The sequence below is a fragment of the Hipposideros armiger genome, unplaced genomic scaffold (genome assembly GCF_001890085.2).
Source record: "Hipposideros armiger isolate ML-2016 unplaced genomic scaffold, ASM189008v1 scaffold_190, whole genome shotgun sequence".
Lineage (NCBI taxonomy): Eukaryota > Metazoa > Chordata > Mammalia > Chiroptera > Hipposideridae > Hipposideros > Hipposideros armiger.
Window position 1 is genome coordinate 2,598,141 of NW_017731540.1, and position 27,086 is coordinate 2,625,226.

The 27,086-nt window shown below is 38.2% G+C and overlaps 1 protein-coding gene across 1 annotated transcript in view; it reads right to left on the reverse strand.

The window, feature by feature from the left end:
- Positions 1 to 27,086, reverse strand: part of PARD3B (par-3 family cell polarity regulator beta) — a gene marked incomplete at its 5' end in the record, with an annotated part of 286,988 nt that overhangs the window by 70,110 nt on the left and 189,792 nt on the right. The gene's annotated exons all lie outside the window — the stretch shown is intronic.

Consider the following 27,086-nt stretch of genomic DNA (forward strand, 5'->3'; position numbering starts at 1 on the left):
TTCCCCAGGGCCATGAGAAACTCACTTTCACTTTGCAGATAGCAAAACTACATCAATTATACCCATCCTCTGCAAGTGAGTCGCTGAGCATGCGAAGAAGAGAGAATTTAAACTGAGTATGTGCACAGGGGAAACGTTTTTAATGTGAGGGTCACCCATTGGGAGCAACTGATCCAAACAAAGGACGGGTAGACGCATCTGTCCTTAGGAACAGAGGTTAAACACCAGAGTTTAGAGAGCAGTACAGCTCCAGTGAAGGGGAGCCTGAGAATGCAACGCTTTGGAAAGAACAGGCATGTAGGCCCATTCGCTCCATTCCTCGGGACCCAGGAGCAGGTGGTTCGTAAGTTAACTGAGTCATTTTTAAGGAAATCAAAATTCAATTCAGCATACATTTCAGTGACACAGAACCCAGTTAACAGCTACCACACACTTGTTCTGCCTTGTTCTCCTGACTCAAGGAGAAGTCAAATACCTGCCCATAGGAAGTACCTTTAAAGGTCCCCAATGGCCCAGATATTCATGAAAACCAACCTGCAAGAACCTACAGAAAGAGAAAGAGCATATTAAAAGTTTTCCGGTCTACTCCAGCTGTCATTAGGCCTGCTGTCAAGCTTTTCTTAGAGTCACCCTGATTATTCCTCAACCTCCCCTTGTGGGTTAACACAATGCAGCACCCTTGGGCGTGTTTAGCGCGTGTTTATCAGAAAGAACAACACACCAGGAAAGGTGATTTGGAGTCTAATTCTCTACTAGTGAGCCCCACCCTGCCAGAACAATGACCCAACACTGCAACGTGTTTCTAATTGCTAATTTCTACAAGTCATGAAAATCGGGGGGGTCCATAAAATGAGGGCGTTTGGCTGTTGCTTGGGGAGTTACAGCAAAGCAGTTTTTACCCAGTTACCTCTCTGGTTTGTTCCCTGCACGGTCCCGCTTGCTCCATTTGCTCCAGCCACGCAGCTGTCTTCACTGCTCCTCTGACTTGCCAAGCATGTTGCGACCTCAGGGCTTTGGGGCTGACATTTCCCTTTTCCCTGGAATGCCTATTCTTCCAGATGTCCACATGCTTTCCTTCTTCACTTTGCTTCAGTCCCTGCTTAAAAGGCTCCTCTCCAGAGAAACCTTCTCTTACCACCTTCTATGAAACAGCACACCTTGCCCAGCATCACGCTCTAGCCCCTTGGCCCAGCTTCTTGGTTCTTCATGGGAATGACCGTGGCCTGATAATTACTCTTCAGGTGCTTACTGTCTAACTCTTTGCAAACGGAAGCTCCTTGAAACTAGGGACTTTGTTTTCTCTTCCCATCACCTACACAGTTGTCTGGGAGACATCTAATAAATCAACATTTAAGAGAAATTGTTATAAGTCACTTTATTAAACATCCATTTTTCCTCTTGTTACCTTCTTCTTCCTTTCCTTTCTTTGCTTTTCATTTTTTCTTGCTTTTCTTCCTTCTCTTTCCAGAGACCAACAATAAGCACACACAGTGACCCAATGTAAGAAGTCTTCTTAAATGAGTTACTAGACTCTACTAGGAAGAGCTGGCTGGCAGTACAGTGACTCCTTTTTTCATCTCTTAGAACATTCTACATTGAGATCTTTGTCTTTTTATAATTTTAGTGTCTATTTTCTTAAGTTTGAGAATGATTCTGGTCACATGGGGGTGATTTAATTAACCCTGATGCTTTCTGTTATTGATGTTTAAATTGGGTGATGAAAGATTTAAAAAAAAATGTTTATTTAAAAATTAACCTTAAAAAAGAGATGTCTCTTGGCCACAAGCTTAATTCTTATTTATGATAAAAGGTGACAAGGGTTAGGTAGTGAGAGAAGTAAGAAATGTGATGAAAATGAGTTTTTATTTCCAATATTTATTATTTTGAATTAACTGTCACACACACAAAATCTAGTGGCTAGGAGAGTAAAATAAGCCACTTACAGCTCTGTTTGGATTATGAACTTCATGTATTTGTCTTCTGTCATCAAGGTATATGGCAATGAAATTATACACAAGGGAAGCCATTTTAAAATTTGGTTGCCACTTTCATTCCACCAAGCTACCTTTCATTTCATACCATCCTGGGATCAGTCGGATAAATTCTGAGGTGTCAACACTGTAGAATTGTGAGGTGACTTACAAACTTTAGCCTAATAACTCCTAAGATCACTAAGATGTAGGCAAAGGATAGACAGGGATCGACAAATTCCTCACACTTCAGTCCCACTGCCGAACTGTTTTATTTATGATCGTTATTTTCCCTCCGCCTTCCTTTGGGAGAAGAGAATGTAAAAATTAAAATTTATAAATTCAGAATACCCACATCTTAAAGAGAATATGTCCAATATTTTCCTTGAGTGAAATAAAAAGGGATGGACATATTTTGCCTTCCTTTCTTTGCAATGAAAGTTGAAACAGTGATTTTGTGTTATTATAACACTCATCATTTCTCCTTCTAATTTGGATGGTTTTTAATAAAGCTCCATTGATTCCACTGAAAGGAATTCCTCCTGGCAAAAGCAGAACACACACACTGATTGCTAAATATGCAGCAATTATCATATTCAGCAGCACACTTTAATATCTTATTTATAGATGTATCTATCTGTAATTTGCTTTAATTAAGTTGCATTGATTTTAATGACAGGAGCTATCCTCAGACAACGGGCTGGTGTCATATGCTCCTATGAGTCTTGGTCTATCAATCACTCTTGAAGTTGTGGTCCTGTGCCTTAATGACATTCTTTAGGTTCCAAGAAAGCCCATATCAGCTTAGCAAAGTTTCAGAGACATTCTCCGTGTTGACACTTCAGAATTTTTCCTAGTGATCACTAGGATGGTATGAATTGAAAGGTAGCTTGGAGGAATGAAAGTGGCACCCAAATTTTAAAATGGCTTCCTTTGTGTATAATGTCATCACCAGCCCTAAGTCAATTCATTTCAACAACTACATTCTCTCAGTTATGGCTAGTGGTATTATTTTCACTCCAGTAACTCAGCATTTTTTTTTTTTCTGCATTGCCAATAACACCATACAGCTCTTAGAAGGATGCTGGGATCTGAGGTATTTTTGAATTCTTGATTATTTTTCATACACCTTCCTGGTGAAAGTTCTTGAAAAAACTGGAAACAAGAACTTACAACAGTTTTGTCTTTCATGACACCCATGTTCAAAAGTGAAGGGGCTTTGCTGGCTAAACATAACACAAAGAGACATGAAGATAGCAAGTATATTTTTAAAGGCTCTAAAATATTACTCATCATGACCAGAAACGATTTCTCTTTCTTTTTTAATGGATGAAGAAGTAAGCACTGCGTCTATAAATCTTTGCACCTCAGAAGGTGCCAGCATTAATTTTGTATAAATTATCCATGTTAGAATGCCAAGGCATGATCGCAGAGAAAAACTCAGACAAGCGATGCCAGTGCATTCGCGGATTCTGGTGGCCATTTTTCACTTACTGATTATTGCTACAAGTGTTGATTAATAGTGGTGTTCACACTGCTAGAATGCGTTTCCCTGGAGGTAAAGAAAACATTCAAGGGGGGAAAAAAAAGAAAGGAAAGATAATCATCAACCCGTCCTTCCGCTTCTCTGTAATAACCCTGTGCAGGGTGTGCAAATCATGGTTTCTGATGATCTCTGTTAGAGGCTTCTGAGCCATTTCACTAAACAGATCATCCATATGCATCGGATCACCAAGTTGTCAATCAGTTCATAAGGCAATTAGATGCTCCCTAATCTCCTCCTTCCCCCTTTGGGGAAGTAGAAAATGATATAAGCAGCAGGGCTCCGAGCGAGCTGTTAGGGCATCGGATACCCGCGCTCTCTCCTGTGTCTTTGTGCCCTGTCTGAATGCCGGGATAAAGCTTACATGACAATAATGTGCAAGAGTGGAATTTACCAAGGCTGATTAGCTTAGTGCTTATTTTTCTCTCATCAGTAATGCCATACCTCTTATCCATGGAGGGAAACTAATGAATTGAGTTTAGAGAGCGAGAATATTTCTTAATAAACGCAATATGATAGGAGATAAATCAGGCACAGATGAGAATACTACGGGGGAGGTAAGCATGTCCAGGAGATTCTACTTGAGACCCTCTTTAGACCTTCGCTGGGAAACTGGTTGATCTTAAAGGCTGTTTCTTCTGTCCAGCTCAATAAGACCACTTCCTGCTTCATGGGTGTCTCTCTGGGTGGCTTTTTACCATTAATCCTATGATGTGTTTTTCTTCTTCTGACTCTTAATTGTCTCTAATGAGGAACAGACCAAGGATGGCTACATTTTGCAGTTCCCCTCTTGATTTAAGTGGAAAGACTAATTAGTCTAAATTATGGTAAAAGAACTTGAGTCCCACAAGTTGGAAGAAGAAAAGCAAGCAGATTTACAATATTATGTTTTCTCGCACAGAACATGGGATCTAGTTCATCTACGTGGAATCAGGTTTAAGTTCATTTTGGTTTTCCCATAAATTCTTTTGTGCAGGTCACAGTCCACATCGATACTGAAAGATCACCTTTTGGGTCCTAACCCCTCTCCTTTGACATCTCATCCTTCACTCACCTCCATCTTGGCACTTTTCTAGTGATCCTGCACTATCTACATTATAACAATTCTTGTCTGGGTGGTTCATGCCTCGAAATTACCACCTTTCTTTCCTGCCCACTGCATCTTCTTGAATCACTCAGCATGGGTCTCTATGTGGCCAAACCAGGAAGATATTTTTCTTTGCTTTATCTCTCAGTAGAAGTATGTGAACCATTTTGTAGAAGATTATGAAAGAGAGAAATTCAACTTAGCTCTCATTGCTCCAACCATTCACAGGGCGGGGACATTTTCTTCCACTATGAATCTCACTCTGACTCTGTCTCATTCTATGGGAAACTGCAAAGACACTTAAGTAGTTAAATATGTCCTCTTTTTAGTAGGGAACAGGAGTTCAGAGATACAACAAAGCATTACCAAAACGCAGTGGAAGAGTTTCAGACTTTGGGTCATGTGACCTGGGTTCAAAGCTAATGGTGTGATTGTCGGCAATCAGGTCACTTTTCTGAGCCTCAGTTTTCTTTTCTGTAAAAATGGGTTCCTGTCTTCATTGAATTGCTTAGAGGTAATGAGCATAATAATGTCTTTCAAAATACATGGCAGCCTATAAATGACCATATATACCTATACATGAGATGTTATTTTAAAGACAGCACTTACAAGCAACAAGACCACATGAGAGTGTTCTTGTTGCTCAGGTGATCATAATGCCACTAAATTCTCACTCTAGTATCTCACTTTATTGGGTCATATCTGTCATTCATTTAGAGAAAAAGCAAGGTAAGGACTAGTACTGCAGAGCAAGTAGAGGAAATAACCAGAAAAGGCTCACACAGATAGGCAGGCTCATTGGCAAGCACATCCTCGCCATCTTGAACCAGCGTTTCCACTGGGACTCCTCAGGAGAGGAGGGTGCGCTCTGAAGATGGCCAGTCTCTGGTGGTTATATTAATAGATTCTCACCTGTTAGCTATTGTCCTAACCGGAGCATACTCCATTCGGGAAGTAAGAAGACAAATCAGAAAATGAGAATATAGAAACAAGGAGGAAGTAGTAAATTGGTAAACGTCTAAATCATTTTACAGTAACGACAAAATCCTTATTTTTTCTACAATTGAAGGGTCTCCTATAAAGTGGCATTACATGGAAATTAAATCAATGCTCTTATGATGCTGGTACCTGCTCCTCCTTTGAAAGTCCTCAAGTCCTGTTAGCCAGTGGGGTGGATGTGGTAGCAAGGTTCTCAAGCATAGTAGGTAATATCTTTTCTGCAAACTCCGCTAGCAGCGTAAATGTGGCAGAGAGAACTTGGTTTAATATTTAACAAGTTGCAGCTGTAAGGTTAGATGTGCACAGCATTCCCTTTCCATATGCTCTCGCATGCCATTCTTTTGCATCTTGCGGTGGAAATGTGCATACCCTACGGACAACATTTCTTATTCTTCACAGTGCTTCACAGTTGGGTGGCACCTTTCTTTGCCTTCTTATACCAAGTTGGCAGTTCGTATGGTTTCTCTGTGATCTGGTATTATCTTTCATTCGTGCTACCAGATGGATACCAGATGGGTAATTGTAGCCAGTGCCTCTGCCCTAAGTCTACCACCAGAGCCCATGGGCATGGACCTGTCAGTGAGCTGACTCTAAAATGGTGCTTCAAAGAAATACTCTTTAAAACTGTATGCATCTGTTCCCTACTCTAATGACCCTTTAAAAAAATGGAAAAAAAAAACCACCCAAAAACCTCTTAGAGACAAGCTTTTCTTTAACTAGATGTTACATCTGCAAGAAGAGGGGAAAATAACCATATAGTGGCTTGTGGATGTCAAACATTTCTAGCTAATGGCACCTCCAAAAAGCCACCAATTCAAAGAGCTATGTCAGTACAGGAAGTGAAACATAATCAATATATTCCTTATTGGTGATATCATCACAATATAGGCTCTCAATTCCAGAAGGGCAGCTCCTACATAGCATTTTCTGAGGTAAAAAATGAGAGAAAGAGCGAGGGAGAGAGAGAAAGGAGAAATCTAGGAGTTTTCAAAGTCCTCAGTGATTCCTAGGAAAGAACGCAGAGTAGATAAAAAAAAAAACAAGCAAAATGGGAAAGCCCTGTTGTAGGAACTCAGCCATAATCTGTTTCTCTTAAACTGATGCCTCGGTTGTCACATACGATAAATTACATTTTAAAAAATATCCTGATGGATCATCTGGTTGTTTCAAGTGTGTGTTTCAGCAGTTCATTATGAAAGTTTATTTTATATATTAACTACAAATAAAGTGAAATCTTCTAACCATTCACTCTAATAATGTTGTCAGCTTCCCACCCCACCCCCCACAGCAGACATCAAAGCATATCCCCAATCCACGCCTGTCTCTCTTCATGGACAAGTTATCATAAACAGGTTATGTGTTCCCTTAGGTTACTATGGAAATTCTTTTCTGGTCACCCACTTACAAAGGTAACATTGGCATTAAAATATGTTGGAGGTTAATTTTTTTAGTATTCAAGTGGGGTCATGCCACCATATCCATATTTGTTATTTCAAATATCCATAAACATACTTTGATTTCATCTGTGAAAAAAGTTGAATGAGGTGCTCATCCTACAGGTGTAATTGCCTGCACGTCCTGACTTGCTACTTGGCACATTGTAAAAGACACTAAAACCAAATGAACTTTTGTTGCAAAAAAACAAACAAACCAGTTAACAGTGACCCACCAGCTGGCATTTCTCATTATTCTAATTTGTTGAATACTTAAGTTTGTGTCATCTCTGACGTGAAGAGAAGAGGCTAGGGATGAGATTACAGAGCAGGTATCAAAAGGTATGTGTGTTGTATTGAGAGATTACTGGATGACTCTGACTCAGTTTTCCTGTTGGGGCCACCAAGATTTCAATTTGGCAAGCATTTGTCTAGGGGTACGAAAGCAGTCAGCATGAGGCTGAGCACAACGTGGGATTCAAAGTACACAAGCTCTTGATGAAGCAGTGTGATGGAACTGGATAGGATGTGGTTACGTTTCACTTCCTGGTGCAGACAGGAAGTGGGAGAGAAGCACTGACAGGGAAAGGTGATGTGGCTGGAGCAGCAGGAGAAGGCTTCACAAAGGAGATTGTTGTGACAGTGTAGACATACAAAACGTGGGCATAAACTCCTGCTAGGATGGCTAATTGGACCACTATCTAACCTATCTTCTGGATCACTCATGTAGGCTGGTGACTGTAGTACTGGATGCTTGTGAGGGACTCTCACCAAGTGAGACTCACTGTGACCATGGACTATGAGGAATTCTCTTCAAGAGCAACCAACCCATCTCTGATTGCATCACGCAGTCACAGCTACTTGTAAAAAGGTAGTGAGCTGAGGCCTATGCATCATAGTAGAAGGAAAGTCATAACTTCACAACTGTTACTCTTAAGATGGTTATGGAAATATCTTGATCCTCCTCCTTTTCGCGAGAGAGACCTAGAGAAAATGGTGCACCATTCAATAAGCATCTACCAAAGATGTACTCTCTACAAGAACAAGTTTCTGAGATGCTAACACTGGAAAGAAGGGAGAGGCGGAGGCTGAGACAGACTGTGATAAAGAGTATGTCTGGCACCTGCTTTTATACATTGAATCAGAAACAGGAGGGGTCTCATGGCTGACCTCCAGAAAGTTCTGTGTGGCAGAAGAGTCCTGAGTAGCCTCATCCTTAACTGCTCTGGTCAGTTATTGCCACAGAGAAGACTACTTGGTATGCTGTAGCCAACTGACACTGAAACATTAATGACTTGTTTCACCAGTGTCCCCAAACCATCGTCTACCTCTATAAAAGAAGAGCTCTGTTCTTCCCCCCTTTACTGATGTTGGTCACGTACCACAGAAGCAAAAGCTTGACTGCAGTCAAAAGCCCCTTTCCTATTTTTTTCACTTGTCAGAGGTCAAACTGTCTTCTACAGAAGGATATTATGTTGTTCTGACATGATTTGTGCTAACCAGTATCTCTGGTTTCCCTGCAGTGTGTGTATATGAGTGTGTGTGTGTGTGTGTGTGTGTGTGTGTGTGTGTGTGTGTTTTCAAATAGGTTGTTTAATTATCCACTCCATTATCTTTCTGGAAGCTATATTTCATTGTATCAAACATATTTATCAATAAGAAATGAATGCCATCCTGGGAACTGATTTGTTCAAGGTAACTTTCATTCTAGTTACACTTGCATGTCTGATAATGGTTCGAAGCTCATGCTGTTTTATTTATAGCTGCAAATCCCTCATTTGACTTCTTTACCACCTTGAAGGTCAAATGGCGTCTCAGTGGCCACTTGTGTCCCCGATCAGAATCTACCTGGAAAGTGGCTGCGGACATATGAGCACAAAAATCATTTAAAATTATTTTTAAATCACTACTCATTATTGATGAAGATTAGTCTTCCCCACTCCACGCGACCCTCAGATGCCATTTCTAAACATTAAGAAATAAAGGCAGTAAAGTGGCACTTTGGGTATTGCATATCTCAGGAATTTTAAACTCAACAGACATGCAATAATCATTAAAGACAAAGCACTAGGCAGAAGTTCAGTGGTAATTTTATAAGTTAAAAAATAATTTCCATGTCAATTGAGCATCTTACATTATTTTCCTCACAAGAACTGAAAAAGGTAGTAATATGGAATGTGGCATCTGTCATGTTTGCTTTCAAGATAAAAAATGGAAATATGGTTAGGCAGTAAGCGCCATAAACAGAAGATGAGCAATTTGACATCGAAGTTGAGCTTGCTATCAAGCTGGAGAATCACACTTATGGAACTGAAGCTCATGAGCTCTTGCAGACTTTCTGACTGGCGTGTTTCTAGGTGCTCACACTTACCAATGTTTTAGGAAAACAGGCCATAAAAGTCAACCACTTTTTGTAGCAATCTACCTTGCAATATTGGAATGAGTTTTGTGTCCACCAACCCTTCTAGCTTTGAAGTCAAGGTTTTGTCACTACCACATATAAGGGCAACACATGAATGGGCCAGACCGGTGATAGCTGCACAGGGTGGGTAGAAGCACACACCCACAACCCTACACCTAATACCCTGGTGTGGTTATGACTACACATTGAGGTAATAATATTGTTCAGGTTTACAGATCCTGGTGGGGGACAAAAGAAGGTTCTAATAACAGAATCATATTTATAACACAGTAGAAAATTCTCACTATGTGTTTAGAACAGTGCACATAAGACCCAGCATTATTGCAGGCTTGTCCTTTCTCACACTGAACTAATATTCACCCTTCATTTCTGATGACTACTCTATCTCAATGAGAAGATGGATCTGAGAGAAAAGGAGAGATTAGACTCAACTGTGAAACAAGAGTCTAGGCTCAACATTGTCCATGGCAGGTTGGCAAGCAGTTGGGGTCAAGTTCAAATGGGTGACCAATCCAGGTCAGGTCATGCCAATAGGAACTACAACCTTAGGGTTCTGGGGGTACCAGAGATATCAGCCTCAATAGAAATCTGATACTTATGAGGAAGCGGAGCCCCAGGACCTTAGAGACAGGAGGTCATAAAAATCAGAGTAGGGCTGGCTTGACTCTAAGAGGACCTGTGAAAAAAAAGGACTCTGTAGATTTTCCTGCACCTTCCCAGGACTAGGCACAGATGATGGACGTATAGGAACCCAAGTAATCACATCTACAGGTGTGAAGGGGCTGGGGAACTGGGAGTCAGCCAGGCCCCTTGTGAAATTCTCACTGAGACAGAGTAGTCATCAGAAATGAAGGGTGAATATTAGTTCAGTGTGAGAAAGGACAAGCCTGCAATAATGCTGAGTCTTATGTGCACTGTTCTAAACACATAGTGTGAATTTTCTACTGTGTTATTAGATTAGCATCTGCACTACAGACCTCTTAATAAAGTCATGCAACCAGTATCTCTATGTCTGTGGCAGGAGCTTTACTTTTCATTTTAAACAATTACAACAATGCAGCTTGGCAGAGAAAACAAAACTTTTATATATTCATAAGTAATTGCATATACGCATCACCTAGCATTACATTCTAATTATTTTCCACATCTTCAATGTAAACAAGAAAAGCCACAACAATGCAACTCACTGAATTTCTCTGGCCTTTTCAGCTTAGCCCTACTGGAGTTATGTTGATTGGCAATCAGGAAAGCAGCTTTGTTACTGCCTTTTGCAGAGGTCCTTTTCTTGAAATGGCAAGGAAATCAGTTTGGAAGTTTTATGCCATGTCTCACTTTCACACGACCAGTTTTTTAAAAAATTCGGAGTTAACAGTGTAGGAGAGGGAAAAACCCGTCATATTTTCCAGTCACACCACTAGATGTGCATTGTTTCACTGTGAGCGAATAAGAATAAGCTGCAGCTAGGAAAACGGCCTTTGTGATGCAATAAAACTGTCCTGGATCTTGCTATGATTCATCATTAAGCAATCCCTTCATAAAGGCAGTTTAAGTGATATAATGGGTATCAAATTCTGGATTCAACAGCAATATGAGCTTCCCATTCTGGCTGAAATGACTAACAGCGCATACAATAGGTGGAACTGAGGAAGGGGTACCTGCTAGAAGTGGTGTCATGGCCAAGCTGAAAGGAGGACATGGTGCCAGCTTACAACCAGTGTTCCTGGGGAGTTGGCGGAGGAGGCTAAAACTGGTCCATTTGAGGGGTGAGGCTAGAGGAGAGGTTCTGGGGCCAATAAGGAGCTAGCACCGATTTTCTCTCATCTCTGGGCTGGCGGCCTTTCTAAACAGTACATCTGGAGAGCAGAGGGTTCTCAAGTGGGCTACAGCAGGGATAAAAAATCTGAGAGAGAGATAGAAAGTGCTCTCTCCTGATTTGCTGGCCAATAGTATGAGGATGAAGGGTGAACACAGCCACAGGTAGCATGAGAGGGCTGGGACACACAGAAATCAGGGCACAGAGAGCTGACCTCTCGTCCACAGATTTCAGAGAAACCACCTAAGAAACTGAGCAGAAGAAAAGGCCTCCAGGCACTGATTAGGATTTTGGTTCCCTTCCTGTCTGCTCAAGCTGCTGAATCTCTAAACAGGAGGTGAGAATTGATGTCATCTGGGCTCCCCACCTCCCCAGGTAGGTACCAGAGGGTTCTTCTACAGCCACGGGTAAGGTGATGAGAACCAAGGACACATCAACCATCTTGTTTAAGAACAACATCCATGCTTTCAAGTAAGAAAACAGAAAGAAATCAACATAAAGCCGTTAACAGAAAGAACTCAACAAAAACCTGGCAAAATGATTGAAAAGAGACCAACACCAGACTCCTTTGGGTGCAAATTTTGAATATCATGAATAAAAAAAGGCTCCCACTAGATCCGGAAAGGGAAAACAGGTTACTTACAAAGAAGAAAAACCAGGGCAGCTTCAAATTTCTCCTTCACCAACGTTAAAAACCAAAACACCATAGAATTTCTAGGGAAAAAAGACCCTTGGCAAGTAGATATGTCATTCATTCGACAAATATTTATTTTACACCTCAAAGCACCAGGCATTGTTATAAATGTAGAGATTTATAGTTAAAAGATACCAGATTTCAAGGATTCAGAAACACACTATCTATAGATCTTTCCTGAAGTAAAATTACTCAAAAAGGTAAGCAGATTAACTAAAGAGGAATCAAGATAAAGAACTCAAGGACGGAGATGGAGCCCAGAACTGGCGTTAGGCACTGATGGTAATTCTTGCAAGATAGGAAATATGCCACATGAAGAGTTTCAAGAGAGACGATACACATCCTTCCTTAAAACCATGACTGGATCTAAAATACCACAAGTTAAAAGTGTGAGGGAAAGTTATAATAACATACAGTCATGTTGCTTTGTTCCTTTTACGTGGAAGGAACTCAACAGAGATGATCTCATTTTTAATGTTGATAAGAGAAAATAAGGTAATGTTCTCATAAAGTCAGTATGATTCAAGTTACTAAATAAAATAATCATGGAAAATATAACACATGGGGTACAAAACAGAAAAAAGGAAAAGGCATACAAAAGAGGAAGCCTAAAAAAAAATGACAGAAAGAATAAGAATGCCAGTTATAACAATTATAAATGGGCTAAATATTCCTTTGGAAGAAAAAGCCTCTGAATGAATCTAACATCACAATTCAGCCTTTTACAAGAGATAGACCTAAAAAAAAAAAATGATGCTGAAAGGCCTCAGAAACCAGAGTAGATGGGGACTTGACCTTAATGTTTATCTGTCTTTGACAGATCAAGGTGATAAATAAATATACATAATGTCAAAAACAACATAATTAATGAGATTACTTTGCTATGTTTTACCAATTGTAGGACACACATTAATCAAACTTAAATATGATGGTGTTCTCTTTTTTATTCTTTTCCTGAAAAGCTGTTGTTAAATTTATTGTGTATATAACAACTATGCAGGCTTATATTTAAGGAAATATAGTGATGTGTGTTATACACTACAGTGCAAGCACCACTAGGCAGGGATTTGGGTCTGTTTTGCTCTCTGCTCTATCCCTAGCACCTTAACAGTGCTTGGAATATAATAGGCACTCAATAAATATTTATTAAATAAACATTCTCAGAAAAAAATCATTAGCTTTAATTTAATTCATCTAAATATTTAGACTGACAGAACATTACATATATGATGTCCAATTGTAATAAATGCCCCAAATTGCAAAAGTCACTGTCCTTAACTACTAAGCATTACAATTATATAGTAATAAAATTTTAAATGAAAAAAACCTAAATCTTTACGAATTAAAATAATGATTATATAAATCACTCCAGGTCAAAGAAGCAATAAAATCTTTAATTTCAGAATACCAAAAAAAAATTAAGAACATTAAGACAGTAACACTTCTGGAAGTAAACCAAACTAAATTCAAAAGCAAACCCGTTGCCTTAAATTATATTGTTATTAATCAGGTTTAAAAAATAATGGAAATAAATAAGCTAAATAATTAAATAAACAAAATAATTCAAAAAGTTTTCTTTATCCGTTCTTAAGGAAAGAGAAATAATAAATTAGTGAAGTAAAAATAAATGTATTAGAACAGAAAAGCAGAATTATTAAATATATTAAATGGTAAAAACCAAAATATACTGAAAGGTTGAAAAACTAAATGAAAAAAACTAAATTTTAAGATAGCAAATTTCCAAAACTCAGTAAAAGAGGAAATCTCTCATTTTCTAAGGATCTCTATCTACAGGAAAAGTTAAAAATGATGTCAAAGAATTACCCACAGAAAAGCATTAAGCTAGATGGTTTTATGAATGAGGTATTTTAAATCTTGACAAAAAGCTAATTCGTAGACGATAGAAATTGTTACAAAGCAGAGAAACAGATGAAAAGCTACTTGAATCATTTTGCAAAGGTAATATAGCCCTTCAATATAAAATCAGTGAAGTTAAAAAGCTCAGATACCAGCTGAACTTATAAATATAGCTACAAAAATGACAAATGAAATACTAGCAATCCATGCCCAGCTCTATTTAAAACAAAACAAAAACAGACAGAATGTGACAGATTTATTTTTTCATAAATGCAAGAGCTACTCAATATTAGAAACTGTATTAATATAAATCATCGCTTCAATAGAAAAAGAAGAAAAATAATATGATCGTCTTGGTGTACATTTAAATTCCATTTGAAAATATGAATACAAATCTCTGGTTTGTTTACACAAAAAGAAAAGCTTGTTTCTCTCTAAAGTATCATAAAGTTAAGAGAGTACTGACAAAGTTGGAAAAAGTTCTGAATGATATTTGACTGTAAAGGCTTAATATTTCTTCTATACCAAGAACACTTACCACTCAGGAGGAAAAAAAAAGACAAGCATTGTAATAGAAAAAAATGGAAAATTCATAAAAAGAAGAAATATATATGTGTATGACAAATAAACACATGAAATGGTCAATCTCAGTTGTAATTTAATGAAAACACAATAATTGGTATTTGCTATCAAATTGGTATAAACTAAGAAAAATAAAAACACTCTGTTTTAATAGGCTGCTATGAAACCTGTATAAAACTGGCGATTAATATTTGTTGACCGTACTAATGAATATGCTGCTGGGGAGAATATAAACTTACCAACTTTTCTAGAGGCAAGTTGAGTATTTGTATTAATTAAAATTTTTTCCATAGCCTTACATTAAATAGTATCTTATATTGATTTACAATAAAGAAATAACATAATAATACAAAGATTTATTTATAACACTAATTATTACATCATCATTTATAAGAAATGATGAAAACAACTTAAACATACAACAATAAGTAGTTAATCAATTATCAAATATCATTCCTAGAAAATACTGTGCTTTAAACATTAAATCCACATGTTTGAAAATGATTTAATGGCATAAGAAATGCTGACAATAGAAAGTGAAAAAAGTAGCTTAAGTAACAGCATATACAGTAAGATTTCAATTTAATTACTACATGTTATACGTGGTGTGTGTGTGTGTGTGTGTGTGTGTGTGTGTGTTTATAAAAGAAAATAATCCAAAACATAAACAGTGTTCATTTATTGTATGGGTAGGTCACATATGATTTAAATTTTTGCTTTAATGTTTTTACCAATTATCTAAATATTTTTTAAAGTGACCATGTATTACATTTATAATAAAATATTATAAATTTAAAGGGAAAAATATTAATTCAAGGGAAATAAAAAGACTAGAGCATGCCAACTATTTTATATATACATATATCTATATCTATATCTATATATATCTATATATAATCTCCACATGGCATTTAAAATACTTCTGGCTATATAACTATAATCTCTTTTAGTATGTTTATTTAACAGTTACCTAAACCACTGACTGCTAATCTAAAATTAATTAAAATACGTGCAAATTATGTACATATCTATCTTTATCTATATATCAATACAAATCTGTATTGATATATGGATATAATCAAGAAAAGCAAACTCTGTTCCAGTCATTATGCGTTTTAGATAGGATGTATTCAACAACATTTATTCATAAAACATTTTGAGCCTCCAGAAACAAATACCATATGTGTTCTTATAAATAAAATGGTAAACCAACCAGCAACTTATGAAGTCTAGACTAGAGTTTTTCAGCCTTAAACTCATAAACCCATGGGAAGGAACAGTTTACATATAACCCAGCACATATGTGTATGTGTGCATGCACTGGATAGGAAACAAAAATTTCACCAACCAGTGCTCATATTTACTACCTGCCATATCCTCTAATATAGTCTATTCTATTCAAAATCTTTACAAATATCATTTGTGACCAACAAATTGATTTTGTGATCATCTAATAAGTTGTAACACACAGGGTGAAAACTAACCTGTAAGGCAGATCTTAGTAACTGAGACAGGTGAGATGCAGAAATGCTCAAAACCTCAACACGAGAGGCTGAACCCAAAGAAAACTATCATCGTGAAATATATGATGAAAGCCACTTAATATTTGCTTAGAGATTACAAAGAGCAATTGGAGTAGTTTACTTGGAGACAGAGCGCCCTAAATACAGACAAAAGGAGGCCAAACACACAGGGGGAAAGTTTACAGGGATGAAAGCAAATCCGTCTTATTAATTCTTGGTTAGTCTCTTTTTCCTATGCATTTCCTTTTAAATTTTTTTCCGGACTATTATTTCCAAATATCTCATATTTTAAATTATGTTTCCTGTCTGCCTTTCCCACCAGACATGACTTCTTAGTCACTTTTGAATTCTGAGTCAAGTAAATTTCTGGCACAAATCTTGCAACCAGATAAAGGTCTAAGGAATTAATTAATAAATGGGTAAACCATATGCTTTGAAATTTTGTTCTTTAATTCTGGGGCCAAAACGACACAACGTAAGTAAAAATGGGTTTATTCTCCTTTTGATGATAGTACTGATGATAGGACACTAACAGGTTTTCTTCTTATTTTGGAGATAAAAATCTTCAAGAAAGTTAGGAAAGTCGTTAAGGGCTTCTAACAGGGAAGGTATTCAAATTTCTGATAAATTAAATTTATGAATCAATGAAGTAGAAATATTGAATGCTTGAAACAAAATGTTAGTTTTTTCCTATTTGCTTGTCATCCTTTGATCCTTCATCATCATGTATATAAAGATGAGATTTTTTTTAACCTTATATATATATATATATATATATATATATATATATATATATATATACACATGTATACTCATATGTAGAGAAAGGAGAAAGTTAACCACTTTCTGAAATTGAAAATTCTTAAAATAGTTCTAGAACCACCACACGTGAACCACAATCTCCTAAATCCGATAGCATTTTTTTCCTAATCGCCAATTTAAGTACAATGTTAAAAGATTTCTTCCTGCCATCATTCACATGAATTGTGAGGCCATGAGTCCCTCTTCTGGAATGTGACGCTCGATTCCCTTACAACTACATACACACAGAACACACTGCTGCTGACGTGCTGCCTGACGATGTAAACCTGGGAAATTACTGTGAAGGGAATTGCATGGAAAACAGAAAGCTGGATCCACACTAAATAGATAAAAAAGGAAAAGAGGGTGATACACACACACACACACACACACACACACACACACACACACAAATTGAAATTAAAATAGACTTCTTATTCAGAAACAATCTGGGGTTCTGACAATTAGTGATGATAGAAAAATAAAACTGAAAAATGGAGGTATCTCTACATGGTTTGGGGGTATCCATTATCATAGAGTGAGCCAGAAGGTTCATTAGAGAAAAGGCATCAGATCATGACAGGGATTGTCTTTCTCACATAACATTTCCTACTGTTTCTCTAAAGGAGAAATTTCAAAACATTAATACACACACACACACACACACACACACACACACCAATAAGGTTTTCCTTCTTGTTGGTAAGTGTTGATGCAATTGTTGGGCTCGATGTACACTTATGTATAAATTGCCAAGTATTCAGTGAACGAATAAGCCAACAAAGCAATGAATGATTGCGGAAAATCTATTTCCCTCATGTGCTGCTTTGGCTTTACCATCTAGGGAATAGAGCTATGTCTGGGAATAGGCTGAGTGAAAGAGGACATAAAATGAGCTAAATCATTTGAAGAAAGCTTCATAAAGATAAAACCCAAGAATCCATTACTTTACGAAAGTCTTATCTTGAAAATAGAAAAGAAACAATTTCTCAGTTATTTATAATAACGATGTTATACCCTTTTTTCTTAGATCATTTACTTTAATAAATGGAAAGTTTTCCTGTCAGCCTTGCTGAAATTAGTGGTATCACCTTTTGCACTTTCTCATAAACGCTCTGTAAATTAGCACTGTGATTTCAAGGTTCAGAATGAAACACAGAGAAATTAATGAGATTCATAGGAGGACTGTAAAGTCACAGACCCTAGAATGTGTCATTACAACTGTATTAAAAAATGGTCATTCTTCTTGTATAGAATGGCAATTCCAGTATTGCTATAGTGATTTTTATTATTTGGTGGTTTTCTTTGATTCTAGTATTCTCCCTGTTACAGGAGAGCTTTCTGTGAGTTTTCTTTTCCCCATCATAACACCAGACTAATATTAATTAATAAGAACCAAAAGATGCTATGTTCTATAATGACTCTGAGTCAAAAATTTCCTTAAGCTGAAAGAACAAGATGGCCACTGCTGCAACCTGATTGGTTAATTACAGTTAGGAAGCAGTGCAAGGGGATGTTCTGGGCTATGGGATCTGAACACACGTATGGCTCACAGAGTTTTAATTGTCATCATGCTTAAGTGATACATGTGTTATAAATGTCAGTTAAGTGGATTTTCATATCTTCTACTCAAAATATCTTCATTTTAAAAATTTAGTACCCAAAGTTTAGTTCAGGACTTATGAGCTCTGCTAAAATAAAACGTTATCCAACTGATTTTAAACAGCTTTGAGAATCTGGAATTCATAGGAGTTTCTGCTATGGTTTTCCTATATTATATAAAATGGTCATTTCTCCCATTGCAGTAGAAGAAAAGAATGTGATTATTGTAGAAGTTGGAATTTTGAGTTTTAACCATGATCCAATACAAACGGTTGTGGTTTGGGGGAACTTAACCTATTCTAAACTCGACATCCTGAGCTAGAATTAATTGCTCATTAGAGGCAGAAACAGTTCTTTTTTCACTTTACTGTAAGTACAGCATAGAGTTTTTGGACATATTATGGAAAAATGATGTGGTTCTGAACTTTCTTTTTCTGTTTTTTGGTATTTAGGTTTGGGTTTGAGCCAGAGACAGGCTAACTTTTTTGATTATAGCATAAAAAGAATGATTTCATTTAGACTTTTACAGAGAACTGATGAAATGATACCAAAATCTGGTTTTGGTTCAGTACTATTGGGTTAAAAAATTTAAGAGTGATAAAGAGTAGTTCAGCAGAGGTAGAACACAGTTTTCATAGTGCTATAAAAAAATACTCAGAGATTCCGTTTCTTTCAAACTTCTGATAAAAAAAAAAGTATCTAAAAAACTGCCTCAGCAGTCCTCTTTTCCTTCTATTTCCACCAGGAATTAGCAAAGATTAGGAAACCAGGTTTGCTAATGATTGTGTGACTATGGTGTAAAGTCTTAGCACCTTAGTTTTCTCATCTGTAAAATAGGATTAAAGCTACAACTACCTCATGGAGTTGTAGTCTGCAGTAATTGATATAAGGTGTTCCCACAGTGTCTGGTAAAGTCAGCATGGAGTAAATGATGCCACTGTTGTCACTCACCTGGCTGTAGTATAATTTACTGAGTAAATGATTTGTAAATATTCTCTTTGTATACTTCTCTTCCTCCTATTTTAAGTCCTTAACTAGACCTTGGTATTTCTTTGGTTTAGGGTTTTTGCAGAGCTGAAAGCTGAAGCTTCTACCTTTCTTCTGGTCTTTGGTCTTTGACTTTAGCATTAACTCGTTAAAGAGATTAGGTGTGCCCTCAGGGTCAGGGATGAAAGGAGTCCACTATTGAAGGAAACTTTTGTGTGTGGGAGAGAAGGAAATAGATATTGACCTTTTGACCAAGAGACTTGGCCAAAAGGGCCTTACACCCAGGGCCTGACAGCTACCACCTGAGAGAACTGTGGCCACCTCAGTGGTAACCAGAGCGAGCGCCACCGGAAGGCCTCCCAAATACTTTGTGTCCTGGATAATGTCCCAGGACGTTATAATTGAGCTCCAGTAATGACTCAGAGAGAATGGTTATCTGGCTCATAGAATGGATTATTTCTAAACACCTCATACATGTGCTACGTAAACTCACATTTATTGAATACTTGCTACATGCCAACACTATTCTAAGTGCTTTATAGGTAATAATCATTTAACTGTCATGATACTTAAATGAGATAATACTATTATCCCAATTTTGAAGGAGACTGAGAGATTAAGCAAATGGCCCAAATTCACTCAGTTAGTAAATGGTGTAGCTTGGAGGTGAATGTAGGCAGTCTAGCTTCAGACAAGAGTCCATGTTCTCACTCATTATGCTGAAATGCTTCCCATATCTGCTATACTGTTATACTTAAAATTCAGGATATCTGTGGGTTTAGAAAGACCAGATGGGAAGACAGGAGTTGTTTAGAGTAGCTGTCTAGGGCAGGTTTTCAGACAGTGCTGAGAAGTCATGGTCTGTGTCAGTTGCAGCAACTGTCCAAGGGCCACTGAGGACAGACTTAGAAACAAAAGGCTTCCTTTGGGGGAAGTGGAGACCAGTCTGCGAGAAATCAGTACTACTCTCAGGATCAGGTCACTGCCCAGGGGATCTGGGGACTTGGGACCCATAGATAAAAGAGGAGTGCTGGGGACACTTCAGGCTGTGGGGCAGCAACAAGACAAGAGGGATTCGACCTACCAGCCGTGGGCCCTTCCCCTTTTGTTTCCTAAAGGGAGAGTTACTAGGGGTAGATACCATTTGCTCTCTTTTGCTTCCTCCTCCTCCTCTTCTCCTATAGTGCCTAATTTTGCACATAATCAGGGTTAATCAAGTGTCTTTTTTAAACAGAGAAGTTTCTCAGGGAGTGTAAAGGACCTTTATGGGTCAGATTATTTGCCCCCCCCCCCAAAGCGTAGCTGAGATGAACTGCACTGAAAAAGTAATTTTGATGGAGGATGGGGCAGAGATGGTAACTTTGGACTTCTGAACACTTTGAGGGAAAGGGTGGGCTTCAGTGGGGTGCCATGATGGGGAAGTAGGGGCAATTAAGGGTCAGGAAACCTCCGGAGACACTCTTAAAGGCTGGGGCCAGAGGGTAAGGGGGCAGAGGAGAATGTAGAAAAGAGTAAAAGGAGTCAAATATATGGTGATGGAAGGAGATTTCACATTGGGTGGTGAACACACAATGCAATATATATAGATGACAAATTACAGACTTGTACACTTGAAACCTATATAATTTTATTAACCAATGTCACCCCAGTAAATTTAATTTAAAACATGCAACACACACACACACACACACACACACACACACACACGGTGCCAAAAAAATGTGTACACATTTTAAAAAAGGAAAAAACTATTAAAATTGTTATACTCAATATATACCGATAACAAAAGATGAATACAAGTCATGTCTGACCTCAGCAATTACAAGAGGAGCTCAAAGTGGTTACCATCAGCGTCCAGACACTTCTGATTACGGCGAACTACTGCTTGAATAATGTTGACCAAAGTGTTCACTTATATACATTTTTTTGACACCCCCGGTATAAATATAAATGAAGACTGGGAGATAGGAAGGGGCTACAGAGCACCTCAAAAGTATGCCCAGGAAAGAGGTAAGAAGGGGATTTCCTTCTCCTCCCCATGGTTTACATGGCTCCCTGCTCTTGCTTCTAGGTTATTGTTCTATGATTAGCATGAGGTTATTAGATTTTAGTGAGCTTTTGTAGGCTGGTCTGGGACCCTACAATGAATAATTTTTTTGTCCTATGGGAAACCATTCCCAGTTCCAATAGCCCATTTCTAAATGGGTTTCTGAAACACATTTTATTTCTATGTTGGTGATTGCCTATAAACATGTTGCCTCCTTTCAAAATGATTTATGCTACGTTTAAAAGCTAGAAATTCACTCACATGATCTTTTCCCATATATAGCTAATATGTCAACATGTTCCTGTGAAAGCCACATTGAAATATAAACCAAGTAAAACTATCAACCGTTCCCCCCCCAAAAAATCTTCAATTTATTTTGTCCCCCTTCTTTCCTTAACTTTTCACTACTTCCTGAAATCTAGGTCAGTAAGTCCCAACTCTAAGTGGCATCTCATGTTCTACTAATACCGAGTTTGATCAAACCTCAAAATCCATCTAATTCATAGATACGCTGGGTTTTCTTTTTTTTTTTTTCCCTGCCTTGGAACTGCTTCTGCTCCTCAGTTCAGCTGTTTTAGGAAATCAGGAGCAACATGGATCTGTTGAGGGAGGGTTACACTGGGAAGGAACTGTTTGTGGAGCTCAAGAGGGCTCATTAACTGAGAAGGGGATTGGTTATTCACTGGTTGGGGTCAAACAACACTTTCTGGATGCGCACACTTGATGGCTCTGATTCTCTGCCTCATTCCATCTTTTGAAGATTTTAATACTAAAATGTTTTTTTTTAATTGTGATACACAGACATAAAACATTGCATTAGTTTGAGGTGTCCAACACATGATTTGATATGTGTATATAGAACATGATTGTCATAAACAATAATCCAAGAGGATATACATGAAACAATCCTACCCAAAGAAAGTCACTTTTAGTCCTTTCAAAGCATTCTATTGCCTCCCCCTGGGGCAAATTCCTAGCTCTGGGGTGCATTAAAATATCACTTGCTTATCTGAATAAGTAGTCAGAGGTCTGGTAATTTCTTTTGAATAGCTTAGTGAAGCCATCTGGGTTCCTGGGATAGCTCAAAGATACCCAACCAGTAGACAAAATATTCCTTTTTCCTTTACCTAGCCAAAAATGACAGCAAGTTTAAGACTGATAATAGATCTGTTCTTTCTAATGACAAACAAGAAAACACATGAAGGGAAAGGCCTTTTCTTTCTCTTTCCTTGAAAATCTAAGAAGATGAAGAAAGTTTATATTGTTACTAGAACTAGATATTATAGTAGACAAGTCCTAATTGTCCTTGACATCCATCTTCCTTCTCCTGTGAACAGCACGTTGATCTTCCTTTGGGGATTACCTCTTCACCTACACTCGTTCATGGAGTTTAGTAGGTCTGATTCTACTTTCTGGCTCTGAGGGGTGGCCTTGTGACTTAGTACTGCATCTTTCTGGCTATACGAGTTCAGAAGTGGACATGTGACCCAGGCAGAGTCCATAAGCTACTGGGTATTGCTTTGAACATCAGTTCTAGGACTTTCTAGGTGGACTGGGGTGAGACCATCTCTTTCTATAGAGTTGTTGGGGGGTGAATCTGCTGATGGTTGTCTTGCTACCATGTAGGGGAGCCCCCTGAGAACGGTGCCTACAGAAAGAATAACAAAGCCAGGGATGGAGAAAGACTCCTACTGGCCTGTCTGGAGGAACTGGGTCCAGCTCTGCTTAAAGTCAGATATGCCTATGGACTGTAAAGTCATAGAAGCCAACAACATTGCCATAAGCCAGTTTGAATCAGGTTTCTGTTCCTTGCAATTTAAGAGCTACCGACTCATCTAAATTGTTTATCGACGTCCTTAGTTTTTATCAGATGCTTTTAAGGAGCAGAGAAGGAAAACACAGACCAGTCTCTAGGCTTGTATTGGCCCACTGACAGCAGGAGCTCAGTTCTCTTATGTCTCATGTTTAGAAAAATGACCTTCTGCTGGTTTTAATACTTGTGTGGCTATTACACATTCCCTCCCAAATCCCTTTCTCAAGATGGTTAGCATGATCTCAGCATCTTGTTCTCCCTTTCCTCTGACTGCAGAATTCACCGGATATGTCTTTCATCATCCAGACAGCTGCCAAGAACGTCCCCTCAAGTTGGTTCCTAGACCATCTTCATAATTGGGTGAACACATCTTTCAGAATGTTTTCATTTACTCATCCAACCGTTACCTTCCTAAGCCAATCCCTTTGCCAGAAAGATAAATTACCATGTCTTTTATGACAGTGGAAACTAGCATACCTCCATCCCATCCATGTGTCTACAAACCCCTCCTATAGATAAACATTCTTCTAATTTACCCAAAGAGCTAAAAAATAAAAAGCGGGGAGGGGAGGGATGATATAGTCTACACAGCTCTTGAAAAAAGACAATAATAAAGGTACTAATATGTTTAGAAAACTCTAGAGCCATCTCTTTTCTGAAATTACTTATAGGATATTCATGTTGCTGTTAAATAAGAGGATAATCTTTATCTGCTAATGAAAAACAAAACAAAACACCCAGCTTATTGCCAGAGGACGGTGACAATGTTAACAAGTTTTACAGAAAATAAAATACCAGCAGATAACAGGTATTATGTTTTCTTTTGGCAAAAATTAACACTTCACAGCTAGCATACCATGCTTACTTAATTGGGCCTATAAAAACTCGCCAGGCCTTTTCCCTTGCAGCCATTGAAATGCTCTCAACTTGTTTTTTTTTCCAGCTTTTCAGAGCCTAGATGGGAAAACAGCTACAAAACAGACTGGCTGAAAAGATTTTTAAGGTCTCATGTCCATATTTACAAATCTTGCAATCTGTGTGTATTCATTTATTTTAACACAAATGAGGTGAATAAATCAGGAGCTCCTTTGGGGAAAAGAAAAACACCAAGTTTGAAAGAGAAAGAACAAAGTGTGTCTGCTGAGACAACTCTCAAATGGGCTCTCTCGCTTTCCCAGCACCCCTAACTGCACACCCTGTCGCCAACAGAATTAATTGCTATCTCTCTGAGCTCATTTAGACGCTAATGCCATTTTATAGTATAGCATTTCTCACCTCTATTAGTGTCCTTTTTTTGTTTTGGCTTACATGTCTGTATTTGTGGATAGATTGTGAGTTTCTCCAAGGTAGAGATAATATTATATTCTTGTTACCAGCACCTGGCCTACACTAAGTCTGGGCAAATATTAGTTAACATTGAATAAGAGACATAGAGAAAAGAGAAGGAAAAGAGAATGATGTGAGAGTAAGTGAGATTCCAAGAGAATGGTGGAAGACTTCAGCTCTGGGCCACTGGGCAGGTGTGATACAGGAAACACCTACCAACGAGATGGCCTGGAAAGATCCAGAAAGCCCAAGGCCGGCTCAAGAAAGAATATTAGTCTCATTGACAAAAATATATTTTCTTTTAAAAAATAATCAGAGATCATATAATCAAGCGATTGCTTTCATCATTTTGGCTTTGAAGATTTTTGTGAGCATTCTTACATTCTTTTTGGCCTATTTCAAAACTAGTTTAAAAGTAGTTATTAGGTAACTTGTCTTCCTAACTTCCTTCTCGATAGTTCAGAAGTTCCCCAGTATAATGTGACTCCGGGGAACATTGGTCAGGCCTCTCAAGCTGAGGTACTGGACTTGGGGAATTCTGAGTCCATGAAAGTATTTTTTGATGATGCTGGTCCATGTAATGATCTTGTTAGAGAAGTTGAACTGCTTTGGTGTTTACTGAAACAATTGGAATCAATGCCCTATTTTTAAAATTGCAGATCAGAAACGTTGATGAACAGCTGGAGAAGCACCTGGGGGTCCTCTCTTGGGCTCTACTTACCTCCCTCACGGATTGTTGATCAGACTTTAATAAGTGATGTTGAAGGCCAGCCCGATCTAGGAACCACAGTGTCATAAAAGCTGCCTTGTTGGGTCTGGCTGACTCACAGGAATGAAATGTTAACTTTCTAACCTTGCTTTCCTAGATCTCTACAAAAGTAGCAAGACAACAGTGAGATTTCTGAGGCTAAACCGGACAAAAGACACTAGTGTTTTTCCTTGGCTTGGGGAAAGGACAGGAAAGAATGCTGAGATGCTAATCCCTGGTTTGGAGTATCTCAGGCGATCACAAAGAGCACTCGTCTTTTATGACAGCACATTTCCCAAGTATCCCTTTGGGGAAGCCTTAGTCCCCAATTGTCTGGGAAACGTAAAATCAGTCACTCTTGGCAACACTCAACAAATCTGATCATGGGAAACACAAATTAAAATAGAGGTACTTCTTTACTCACTGGATTGTTTTGTCTGGTTACACTTTGGCTTGGCATCAAAAATAGAATCATTAAGATAGGAGGGACCCACATGTGTAGTTATCTAGCTCAGGTTTGGTGAAGATCAAAAACTTCATTCTCATGTGGGTTAAGCATATTTATCCTTTCAGTTTGCTGTAAGGAGATCATATAAAATAATTATCAAAAAGCCAGGACTGCTTAATCTGAAATTATTTGTCTTATTTTGCTCATAGTGGTTTTGAGATGGAGGGCCTTTCAATGCACTGGGCATGGAGTTCTGTGTTGGTTATGGTGGAAACAACTTTATTTTATTGCTTGTTTGCTTGATCGAGGGAGCAGAGTCTCTCATCAAAGTCAGTAAGTCGATCTCAATTAAGTTTGAAATAAAGTGAATCGTTATCTACATTGTTATTCTGTGGAAATCTTTCTCTTCTGTGCTGAGAATCTAAGCGGCCCATTGTCTCATCAATGTAAATGTCATTCTGTTTAATCCTAACATCTGTAATAAAACCAATAAATAGCTGTTTGTTCAGATCTGTAGTCACAGGACGACTATCTCTGTAAGAGGCTGAAGCCATTTGGTTGGAGACTGCCAACACTTCCTGTGCATTTCTGACTCGTTTTTTAAACTCTGTCATATGTGGAATAATCTACTGGGCCAAGAGTTTCAGTTGCTCTCCACAACAGTAGCAGGTGCTGAAACTGACTTTTAAACAACCCTTGTGAAAGAGGTGAGTGTCACACATGAGAGGTCACAGCACTGATGTGAAAACTAGAGGGAATTAGCTCATACTGGACCCTGCTCCCCCAATCTTGACCTCGTGAGCACAAATAGGAGTGTGAACATCAAAAAAGGAAACTTCTCTTTAATAGATTTGTCCTTCAAAAGAGCTGCTGTCTTTAGTGGCCACCAGGGATAGGAGAGTTCCTTATGTGGTTCTCAAAAAAAGCACTAAAAACTGTGGTAGGAGGCAGTAATCATCAAAGGGGGTGAGAGCTGACTCACAGCGAGGATGTTATTATTACCACATACAGCTCTGCTCCAACAGCAATGTTAGCAAGGACAGCTAACATTTATTGAACACCAGAACTCAGTGTCAGGCACTGTCCTAAGTAGGTGACACAGATTTTAATCAAACTCTAAGCACCCTCTTCTGGGGCATTTTTGTGGACACTCCAGAGTCAAGTGCACTTTGTAAGTACAGCCTTGCTGTCTTGAAAAAGACAGGAGAATTAATCATGCTATTCTAAAAAAAATCCAAGATCATCTCTTTAGAGGTCACAATATTCGTTTCTGTTCCCGAATGTTGAAGGATTTGGCAAAGAGCACCCTCTAACACAAAACATGCCCTTATCTCATACTAAAATGATCTGTGTACTGGTAAGAGCAGCAAAATGTGAACTGTTGAGATGCG